Source organism: Rattus norvegicus, chromosome 16 (genome assembly GCF_036323735.1).
Source record: "Rattus norvegicus strain BN/NHsdMcwi chromosome 16, GRCr8, whole genome shotgun sequence".
Lineage (NCBI taxonomy): Eukaryota > Metazoa > Chordata > Mammalia > Rodentia > Muridae > Rattus > Rattus norvegicus.
In genome coordinates, this window is record NC_086034.1 from 31,266,772 (window position 1) to 31,279,166 (window position 12,395).

The 12,395-nt window shown below is 36.5% G+C and overlaps 1 protein-coding gene across 5 annotated transcripts in view; it reads right to left on the bottom strand.

The window, feature by feature from the left end:
* Positions 1–12,395, bottom strand: part of Spock3 (SPARC/osteonectin, cwcv and kazal like domains proteoglycan 3) — a 432,583-nt gene that overhangs the window by 117,074 nt on the left and 303,114 nt on the right.

Consider the following 12,395-nt stretch of genomic DNA (forward strand, 5'->3'; position numbering starts at 1 on the left):
ATCTCTCCTTGACTCCATGACTTATCTCTCCTTTTTGACTCTGTTTAGGATACAGACTTGATGGTGTCTTTAGTCATTGACTCGTACACCCCTAAGAGGTATAATAAAATACATTTAAAAATCATTAAAATATTTACATGTATAAGTTGACAAACATAAAATTATTTTTTTTACCTTTGATTTTCCACAAAGATAACACTTCAAACATACACGGATGGAGATACCAAATATGCATATTTAGGTACAAAATTAATATCACCTATATCTTGAATACATATTTATAACATACAGTATACATGCTTGCATTTTATATAGGAACATATGTTGTGAATACATACATAAAGACACACACATATTGCATACAAAAATTTTAAGTGGTGTTTCTCTAAGTCTCAGGTGTGAACCAATTTGAGGTCCTTGTGAAACTTAGCTTTGTAATATAAAACTGTGATGTGGTAATTGTTAATCCTCTCTAAACTCTTCTGTGAGTGCACACGTGCTTCTTGCTATTGCCCAATGTTCTGGATTCAAGAATGAAAGGCACAAACATGCTGGGTTAATCTTAATATGGTTTAAGCAACTCAATGGTTGGTTACTTACAGACTTCCCTAGAAATAACATACTTTCTTCTCTAATATTCCTGAATTATTTCCTACTAAAATTTATATTTCATCTCAGCTACCCCAGATATAGTTGGGAGAGTGGCCCTGGAGCCCCTCTTCCCTGATTCTCACATGGTTGGTTCTCTCTCATCCTCAGCCTCATGCTTGCATTATATTCCTTTCCTGACATGGCGATTCAAAAACTTCTCCTCTCTCATCATCTTATGGGCAACACACACACAGAGACACAGACACAGACACAGACACAGACACAGACACAGACACAGACACAGACACAGACACAGACACAGACACAGACACAGACAGACACAGACACAGACACAGACATAGACACAGACAGAGATACAGACACAGAAACAGACACAGACACAGACAGAGATACAGACACAGACACAGACACAGACACATAGACACACAGACACACATACACACACACACACACACACAAACACACACACTAATCAGGCTTCTCTTCAGATTGTTTCATTATTACATATGACATAGGCTTAGAACTATTAGTAAAAGCAACAATACACTTGCTATTCTATCATCCAAGTTCCACAGCAGAGTCAATGTACAAAAAACATTGAGAATTTTGAGTACCAGTCTCTAAACATTGCAAGTAATACTATTTTTTTCAAATCTTCTCATGTAAACCCCCATGTAAAATAACCAGGATAACAACATTTGTCCCTAGATTTTCAAAATTTTTTCCTTTACCAAATCCATGAGTTATTATAAGCAAGAACATTTTTATAGTAGTTAACAAAACAACTGGAACTGAAAGAATACTATTAAAATACTACGACAAAACTGATTTTATACTTTAGTTTTGCTTTGGCTTCTCTTGATCTCTTCTAGAAAAAAAGAAAGACTATAAAATATTAAGCCTTAAAGTCCCTCTTAAGATAGTGTTTTATAGCTGCATTTTTGACACGATAAAAATTTCTAATCTAACTCCATCTTTTAAGAGGCTATGATTACCATCCTACACATAAGAAATGTATATGCTAATTCTGCTCTAACATGATTTCTTTAGAAGTTGCCCCTATAATTTACTCAGAGCAAATTATATTAAAATTAAATGGAGTAGACATTCTGGCTCCAATGTGAAATGCACCAGCAAATAATTTAATTCAGCTGACATCAGGAAGCAATAAAGTCATTCAGTGACTAAGAATATCACTCACATTGTTACAACACTTCATTTTTCTTTTTGAAAAACTCTTTAGTGAGCAAACAGAATCTTAGACCGTTTTTGCAACAAATGACTAAAAACTGGTCAATTTTGCAGAAGTTTGCAAGGGAGAAAAGGCTCCTTCATTGGAAGAGAACTTTCAAAATTATTTCAATGTTTTAATAGTTATAAAAAAGATTGTTTTTATAAAAATCATAGTAAATTCTAAATGCTATAGAATTTTGAACATCTAATCTACTATATAAATAGGAACTTAATTGCAAATGCTTTAGTGAGAAACAAATTAGTTAACTTAATATTTTTATTTTCACTTCTGTCAACTTATAAGTATGCCTTGCACTTTGTGATGTGAAACTTTTAATTCATTACACAATTTATAAAATTTGCAAGACTCAGGAGCCATGTAGGAAAGGCAAATACTAACAAGTAATATTCTGGAGATGACTCATTGTTTTGCATGTCTTTAATGGGTAAATATTCTGATTTTTAAGGTCTTCAGAGATTTCATCTCAGTATGGTTCTTGTTATTATGTCATTAAATACTTTAAACATTAAAAATTAAATAATATTGTGATCCCTGGGCATCAGTCTGCTCTATTGGGCAGATTTTCTGCAGATCAATGATTCTAAGGATCTAAGGATTCTATAGAATTCTTAAATCTATACAGGTAATTTTGAGTCCTCTAAGAATATAGGCTGAGGGCTCTGTATTCCTTCATGTGTCGTGGGCTCATTGTACTAGGATAGAAAGCAGACTTAGAATAGATTTAAAATTAGGGGAAACATCCCTCTGGACTAGCTGTGGAACCATTATCTGATAACTGGGGTCTTAAACTGGGAATTGATAATTTATTGTAGATACAAGGACAGAAGATAAAATATTGACTAGATTTATCTATACAAAACTTCAATATGAATCAGAAATGAGGCAGATGATTTGCCTCTTGACAAAACCATGCTAACTTAGTAACTTTAAAATTATTGTTTTAAACTTTTAATGAACCTATGGTGCAAGTAACAGATAATGAATGCTTCATTAGATAATTGGTCTTAATGAAAACACATGTAAACCTTTCTGTTTTAACGTCTTATTTATATTATTATTTGAATGTGTGCTTTATCCTTGTCAACTTTAGAAAAAAATATGCTTAGACTACGATGTGACCATGTTCCTGGAAAAGGGATAAGGAGTAGGAATGATGAGAATGAGGGTAGAGAGAGTAGAGAGAGCAGAGAGAGCAGAGCAGAGGAGGCAAGTTATTTTTTTAACATAAGTTACTTTTTATGTAGGAGCTTTCTCTTTAGTTCGCTTTTTACTAACAGAAATAGAAACAGAAGTCTTTTCTCTCTCTGATAAATAAAGGTTGGAGCTTATTTTTCAGATAGAATGAGTGAGTACTTTTGACACTGCCACTGGCACTAACTCTATGGAGTTTGCTCATGGGGGCTTTTGCTATGTTGACTCAGTGTGTGTGTGTGTGTGTGTGTGTGTGTGTGTGTGTGTGCGCACGCGCGCATATGTGCCTGAACGTTTATATGTATATGCATATTTACTTTTGTAAAAGGTTTTCTTTCTGTGAGCAAATGAGTTTCCTCTTCTGGCTCACGAAAAGTGAATTGCTCCAAGCCACCCTCTCAGATGGCCAGTGAGAAATCAAGCTTCCAGGAAAGAGAAAAAGTAACTCTAACAATAAATGCTTTCAATATGGCCCTGCTACTATACAGCAAGCTCTAATTACCAGAAACTAGTGGCATTTAAGCATTTGAATAACAAAGAGTTTAAAAAAGGTAAATACTACTGAAAGCGAGCTACTTTTGCCCCAGCTATCACAACTCCTGCCACCACTACTGCCAATGCCCCAATCTCTGCACTCCAAGCTTGAGATAGGCTGACTGTGCACAAAGTCATCAGAACTCACTTTTCTTTCCCTCCCAACTGCTGGAATAAGTTGCACTGCACTTGGCATGATGACTTTGCTTTTGGAGATCAGGCTCAGGCTCAGATCCTTCTTGCAAAGACAATCTCTGTACTGACTAAGACATTTCCCCAGACCAGCAGTACATTTTTGTTTCATTTTGAACATAAGGAACAAGTAATTGTGGTGAATAATGAATTATCATCACAATGCAAAGACTGTCTGTTTAATGACATTTATTCTACCACATCTAAGGATCAAGGAGTATTGTGGAAAGGGGGGGGTGGACAGAATGTAAGAGCCATACAAATGAAGAAAAATGCAAAGTGCGTCATCTATGTGGTGTGGCACAGACCTTACATGTAGATGACTGTTCATGAACAGGAATATGTCTGCCAACAGCTGGGACAAGACAGTGGAGGGGCTCATTGAACTGTGTGCTTCCCTATTAACATATTTGCTACTGATAATTTTCTATGGTGGATTTAATTTCTTCAGTTAGGTACCCGTTGGAGAGCCAAGCAGACAGTAATGGATAGTTTCAATCAGATGATCACTAGAACACCTAGAGTCTAAGCTCAGTATGTCACAAAACAAAACACAAGATGACAATAATACTGCAAGATATAAAAGTATGTAGGGATGAAAATAATCAGAGTGCATGGTATATATGTATGAGGCTATTAAATTTAATTCATAAACAGGCTTATTGTAGATGAGAATTTTTATAGTTCCTGGAGAAAACTTACTCATTTTTATATAGATAGACAGTATAAAATAATTTCTAGGAAATTATTTATGAAATTTTACTTAAATATTAATGTGAACATCATCCATTAGCAAAATTTCTTAGGCATAATCATCATTAAACCAACACATATTCTCTTTAAATTTTATATAATTGGAATGAATTGTATCTTTACAGAATATTTTTCACAAATAAAAGAGTTTATTCTTATAATGATTCACCTGGATGACATTTCCTTAACAAATTTCTAGAAATACAGTTCAACTAGAGAATATTAGTATATTGAAACAAACCCTCTTTCAAGTGATTTCATCTTCGTCCACTACTTCATTTCTAATTTACTATGTCAACTTCCTTAGTTAGCAGAAAGTTGAAATATTTATCAAGGTATAACTGAAGCAAAATATCAAACAAAAGGCATGCTCATTAGTCAGTCAATAGTTATCATATTCAAATAATGTAGAGATTCATTTCTGATTACAAATCTGAGTCCTGGATGTTGAAACATAGTCCAAGAATTAATCTGCATGAGGAAATTTTTGAGCACTTAGGAAAAAAATTAAAAAAAAAAAAACCAAACAACCAAAAACCAACCAAACAAAACACAAGAAAAATACAGGATATAATTCTTATTATCTCTTTTCGTCAAAATATGGTCCCCCTAGGTGTAGTGTGGCTAGAAGTGAGTTTACTTCAGCTTCAAATAAAACTATAGTTATGGATATATTACTTTGCCTACACATAGAAACCAGGGAATTCAAGTCAGTTGAAACAGCTTGTCTTATTCATAGAGCTGTATGGACAAACATGTCTTTGTCGGGTGTGCTAGTATTTTTGATTGAATACTTTAGTCCGGTGACTCTTCCTAACCCCAGAATTGTCTGATGCTTTGAAAAATGTTGGCCATTGCATAAGACTTTAGTCTACCTTATTTTTAGGGACTGTTTTCCCAGATTTGCTTCTGCTAGAGTGGAAACACTAGCAATTCTTAAGTTATAACAAATTGAGATAAAGAAATGGCAGGCAACTTTCTGATACTAATCCCACAATAGTTATCTTATAACCATTTAGTCATTTATTTAATAATGACCATATTTTCAATATAAACCGTATCCTTATATTCAGGGTACAGATACACCTGTTCAAGATGACATCAAAAGTAGTTGCACAACAGATGGCTTAGGGTAGTTGATCTCAGTGAGAATATTTCTCTTCTATTGCCTAGGAACAGATGGAGATATTATTGGCCAAGGGTTGGTGAACTGCTTTTGGCATTCACTAGGTAGTGCCATGAAAACATGCTAATCTTATCTAGGTTGAATAGCTGAACATCTGCCTCCTCCCACCCCAGAACAAAAACACCCATGTGATTCTACAGCTAATACTTTTGGGCTTTAAACATCAACATAGACAAGACTGCAAACACTTAGAGGGCATTGGTGTATCAAAAGATAATGAAAGGATAAATTAAACTCTCTAGATCCTATCCTTATTTCTCCTAGGAAACTGTTCTTGAGTGTTCACTAAAATGGCTTTCATGAAGTAAAAATATAGTTACAGACACATTACTTTACCTACTCATAGAAACCATGAAATTCAAGTCTGTTGAAACAGTAAAATCTATAATAAATTGTGACCTTTTTTGACTGAGTCAATACTGTTCATCACACACTGTGTAAGGCAGTATCTGTAATATGCTGTGGTTATTGAAATGAGATTGGCATATTTTACAACCATTTGACATCATAGCTGAATGACTTATGTACCTGACCCAAAATGTTTTTTGTTTGTTTTTCTTTCTTCAACAGAGCAAAGACTAGGAATTAAAGAAGTTGCTAACCAACAGATGAACTGTTAAGGAAAATTTAGTGTGTGTGTAGGAATATTTTGAAAATCAATGTTAAAAATTTCAGGAAAACTAAAATGCATACTAAGTGAGCTTATACAATCACAGAAAGAAAAAATATTTTCTCTTTCATCAGTGGAATATAGCCAACACACAAATGTATGCAAACAAGTTTACATGTGAGGACATGATAACATGAAGGAAAGAGATCAAGAAAGGCTGAAGTTAAGGGCATGAGTGAAGACTAAGCAGAAATAATGAATGTGAATTGTGAATGGGATCTAAACCTATGCATTTTAATTCATGCAGGATTTTCTTTTTTTTTTTTTTGATTTTTTTTTTTATTAACTTGAGTATTTCTTATATACATTTCGAGTGTTATTCCCTTTCCCGGTTTCCGGGCAAACATCCCCCTCCCCCCTCCCCTTCCTTATGGGTGTTCCCCTCCCAACCCTCCCCCCATTGCCGCCCTCCCCCCATAGACTAGTTCACTGGGGGTTCAGTCTTAGCAGGACCCAGGGCTTCCCCTTCCACTGGTGCTCTTACTAGGATATTCATTGCTACCTATGGGGTCAGAGTCCAGGGTCAGTCCATGTATAGTCTTTAGGTAGTAGCTTAGTCCCTGGAAGCTCTGGTTGCTTGGCATTGTTGTACTTTTGGGGTCTCGAGCCCCTTCAAGCTCTTCCAGTTCTTTCTCTGATTCCTTCAATAGGGGACCTATTCTCAGTTCAGTGGTTTGCTGCTGGCATTCGCCTCTATATTTGCTGTATTCTGGCTGTGTCTCTCAGGAGCGATCTACATCCGGCTCCTGTCAGTCTGCACTTCTTTGCTTCATCCATCTTGTCTAATTGGGTGGCTGTATATGTATGGGCCACATGTGGGGCAGGCTCTGAATGGGTGTTCCTTCAGTCTCTGTTTTAATCTTTGCCTCTCCCTTCCCTGCCAAGGGTATTCTTTTTCCTCATTTAAAGAAGGAGTGAAGCATTCACATTTTGATCATCCGTCTTGAGTTTCGTTTGTTCTAGGGATCTAGGGTAATTCAAGCATTTGGGCTAATAGCCACTTATCAATGAGTGCATACCATGTGTGTCTTTCTGTGATTGGGTTAGCTCACTCAGGATGATATTTTCCAGTTCCAACCATTTGCCTACGAATTTCATAAACTCGTTGTTTTTGATAGCTGAGTAATATTCCATTGTGTAGATGTACCACATTTTCTGTATCCATTCCTCTGTTGAAGGGCATCTGGGTTCTTTCCAGCTTCTGGCTATTATAAATAAGGCTGCGATGAACATAGTGGAGCACGTGTCTCTTTTATATGTTGAGGCATCTTTTGGGTATATGCCCAAGAGAGGTATAGCTGGATCCTCAGGCAGTTCAATGTCCAATTTTCTGAGGAACCTCCACACTGATTTCCAGAATGGTTTTACCAGTCTGCAATCCCACCAACAATGGAGGAGTGTTCCTCTTTCTCCACATCCTCGCCAGCATCTGCTGTCACCTGAGTTTTTGATCTTAGCCAATCGCACTGGTGTGAGGTGAAATCTCAGGGTTGTTTTGATTTGCATTTCCCTTATGACTAAAGATGTTGAACATTTCTTTAGGTGTTTCTCCGCCATTCGGCATTCCTCAGCTGTGAATTCTTTGTTTAGCTCTGAACCCCATTTTTTAATAGGGTTATTTGTTTCCCTGCGGTCTAACTTCTTGAGTTCTTTGTATATTTTGGAAATAAGGCCTCTATCTGTTGTAGGATTGGTAAAGATCTTTTCCCAATCTGTTGGTTGCCGTTTTGTCCTAACCACAGTGTCCTTTGCCTTACAGAAGCTTTGCAGTTTTATGAGATCCCATTTGTCGATTCTTGATCTTAGAGCATAAGCCATTGGTGTTTTGTTCAGGAAATTTTTTCCAGTGCCCATGTGTTCCAGATGCTTCCCTAGTTTTTCTTCTATTAGTTTGAGTGTGTCTGGTTTGATGTGGAGGTTCTTGATCCACTTGGACTTAAGCTTTGTACAGGGTGATAAGGATGGATCGATCTGCATTCTTCTACATGTTGCCCTCCAGTTGAACCAGCACCATTTGCTGAAAATGCTATCTTTTTTCCATTGGATGGTTTTGGCTCCTTTGTCAAAAATCAAGTGACCATAGGTGTGTGGGTTCATTTCTGGGTCTTCAATTCTATTCCATTGGTCTATCTGTCTGTCTCTGTACCAATACCATGCAGTTTTTATCACTATTGCTCTGTAATACTTCATGCAGGATTTTCATCATTCTGGTATATACTGGGTTTATCATTGATAAACTTATCAGTAAAAAGAACAGCTTCAATGATTGTTTTTCTTTCTGAAACAGCAGCATTTTATTATACTCAAAGAACAAACTGGAAAATAAGAAAGAACAGGAACCACTTTTAGGTTTCAGTCTTCCTTGAACTAATTTATCTCCTTAGGAAACCCAGTCACGATATCAGGAACACAATAAAAGCACACATGAGCAGGGTTTCCTAGTTGGAGCTGGAAGTAAGTCTTCCATAGAAAAACACCTCCATTTGTTCCTCTAATCTGCACTTTCCATGGAAAGACAAAGGAAGAAGCATTAAATCCATTCATCCAATTGGGATATGTATTTAACACAGAAATACCACAGCTGTGATATCACAAGTCAGAAGTGAAATATAGAAACAAGCATATTACAACCATCTTTTTTATAGTGGGCACTGCATTATCATTTTCTATATGTGACACTCTGTTGAAAGAACACACGTTATTTTAGGAAACTTTTTCTGTTCTCACCAAAAGCTGTATTTAGGGGAACTTATTTTTACATTGCAAGAGTTTATTATGTGCCCTACTTAACAAAGCAGATGGCCCACACCAAAGTAAGTGTGTATGTCATCCAATCAAAGAAGGTATAACAGGTATAGGGAGTATATACTTGGTCCAAACTGGGATATCAATCTTTTGTTATCACTGAACAGCAGTGCCCTTACATCTTGGGTTTTAGACTCACGGAAGGTCAATTAACTAGCATAAACACAGTCTTAAAAAAATACCTTCCTAGAGTGAACTCGTCATTGACATTAGAAGAAAGCCCTTTGTTGACATCACTTAAAACAGAACTCAGAACTTCTGTATGCTGGAGAGGGCATGATAATGAATTCTTGCTTAGACATTCTATTTAGTCCTTCATAGAAATTTGGCTTGGAAGATATCCAAGTAGCTTTTGGTGGTTTCAATATTTGGGGCTCCAAGGGCAAAATAAACCTGTAGAATTTTTCAGATAATACTGCTACTCTATTTGGATGGATGACTTTGACTCCATTATTTTGTTATTTGATATTAATATATCATGCTTGGACTCTGTGGGGCTTTTGAGATTCAATAATATTGTATATTTTATCAACATAATCAGAATGATCAAAAATGTACATTATGAGCCTTCTATATTATCTATAAAAATTTGATATAGTATACATTGGGATAAACTGTTAGAAAATGTACTCTAAAGTATTTATGATGTTACCTCTCTTACCACATGGTTCATATAACTCAGTAAGAAAGTCTAGGCTTTGCAAACCTAACAAAATACATCAGGATCTATCTATCATCTAATCTATCTCATATATAGTATTTACGTGTGTGTGTGTGTGTGTGTGTGTGTGTGTGTGTGTGTGTGTGTGTGTGTGTGTGTTTGTGTGGTGTTGAATTCTTCTACTGTTTAGAAACAGTGATCCTCTAGCTACTCGTACAGGTAAGTGTGGGATGATGTCATCATGCAGGTGTGGACAGGTACAAGATAGAACGAGGCCTATCACTGGATGAGAAGGAAGGATGGGCAGGAGAAAAGTTTGAGGGAAGAGGAGGAGACTGGAACAGAAGGAGATAGGAGACTGGAGGATACTGCAGGAGAAGCTGCAGAGAGAACATGAAGGTTGATGTTAAGATTGCACTCAGTGTATTTATAGGTTGTTATGAATATTCTCAAGGCATGGATGTGTATAGGGCTTTGTATGTTTAGGTGGGCAATCATGTCTTATCAATTGGATCAAAGGTTATTGGGTTGTGTGTTCTTTCCTGTGATGATTTAACTTTGGGAGGGTGTGTGGCAGCAGAGACACTGGGCCATCAAGGAATTGGGATGTGTGTTTCTAGCAAGATATCTACCAGATACCTTGGGGCACTGCTGTGTCAGATATAGCAGGCTAAGAGAAAGCCATTTTTTATATAATTTTACAACAACAGATAATGTATCAACTTGTGGGCGAGAATCCACTAGTAATCTTAAGATTTGAGAGAAAAATTTATTTTCTAAGTAAGAGAGGATCAGCACCATGATGGCCCAAGCACGGGAACCTTAAGCAAAGAAAAGGTTTAGTAGGTACACTGCTTTGTGATAAGTAATGGCAGCTCAGAGAGTTAGAGATTAAAAGCTGCGTTTTAAAGAAAGTTGTTTAGAAAGTCTTTCAGGATGCTCATATTTCTTCTAACGTGGGTTCCACGGGAATTGTGGGTTGAAATACTAGTTAGACAAACTACTTCTTAATGACAAATATTATTAGAAGGTAATTAAGTTTGTTTTCAAAAAGAAGAGAGTACAGAGATTACCTGAATCACATGAGCATTTTGATCCCTGGTTTGCAACTTAGATAGGGAAAAATTAGTGACTCCAAGTAGAGTATTGTGATATTTACAAGTTATTATGGTTAAATAAAAATCTGTAGCTCTGGGTAGAGAGCCTAACAGATGAATATACTTTGGGCTAAAGTCCTGGTTTGATAAGTTGCTTATTGATATTAGAATTGATAGAAGGCGTTTAGCTTGTTTTATGAATTACCTTGCTAAAGGCCATATGACTCGTTGATGTTGACTAGTGAGGGCTTGTGGTTATATTTTATATTTACCACAAGAGGAAGCTCAGATTCTCTTAATGTGGGCAGGTAAGTGCTTGAATAACTTGACATACTATACAGTTAGGCATACATTCTGGGTCTTTTGTTACTTCCCATACAAAGTCAGGCTGGTGTTATTGTTGTAAACTGTGAGTAACCCTTACAGCCTTTGGAACTACAATATTATGAACTCAATTCTCCATCTCACCTACATGTACTCCCTAGAGTGTTGTCCATGTAGGCTTAAGATGGGAACCTGATTAGGCTGCCTTTCCCTTGAGGCACCTGTCTTTCCTAGATTGTAAAATGATCAACAGTCTTTTTGAATTTATTGTTAAGTAGTTGATGAGAATAAAGGAGGAATTTCAGTTACTCTTATTAAGGAGACCTAGTTATTTTGTGGTCATAGAAGGTGAATACCAAATGTTCCTTACGTCTGAAATAACTGAAGGAGGAAAGGATGTTGATGGGCTACTATCTTTCAAAGTTAATTCTACATTCCTCATTCCATTTAAAGAGCCCTATGAAAGGATTTCATGTCCTTTACATTTAACACGCACCTATCTCAATCATTCCCTGTCTCAATTTGCCTACCCTTCTGGAGAAGTCAAGATGGGGGAAGCCATGACCTCTCAATATTATGATGTGTTTCTCCTCTTTACTGTGAACCATTTGGTAGCTAGCTTAATTTTGCTCCACTTTTGCTTGAAAAAATTAAACCTTTCAGTTAATGATCCTCAAGCTTTCGCCCAAAATACAAGTAGGAGGGTCAAGTATTCTAAGAGAATCTACACAATCTACAATCTAACAACAGTATGGAAGGCCTAATGTACTTCTCTGTTACCCAGGCTTGTGGATCATTCAGGATGCTCCAACTGTAGCCTCCAACCAATTCTAACTATAGCTTCTGTTTGATGTTCCCCACATGCACTAATAACTCTGTCTTGAAAGTAAATATCTGTCCTTGATATCCTTTGCAACTGAACGCATGGAATCCTTACACCTCAGAGTGTAAGGATTTAAAATCCTTATTCTTTATGAGATGCTAAAAATAGATCAAGTAGGCCACATACTAGAGAGTGAACCTATGCAAAAAGATGTACTCTTGGCTTCTTTTTACCAGGTGAGAAACCTAAGAAACCACATGTGATCCTCTTGTAGATAGTTCTGCCTTTGATG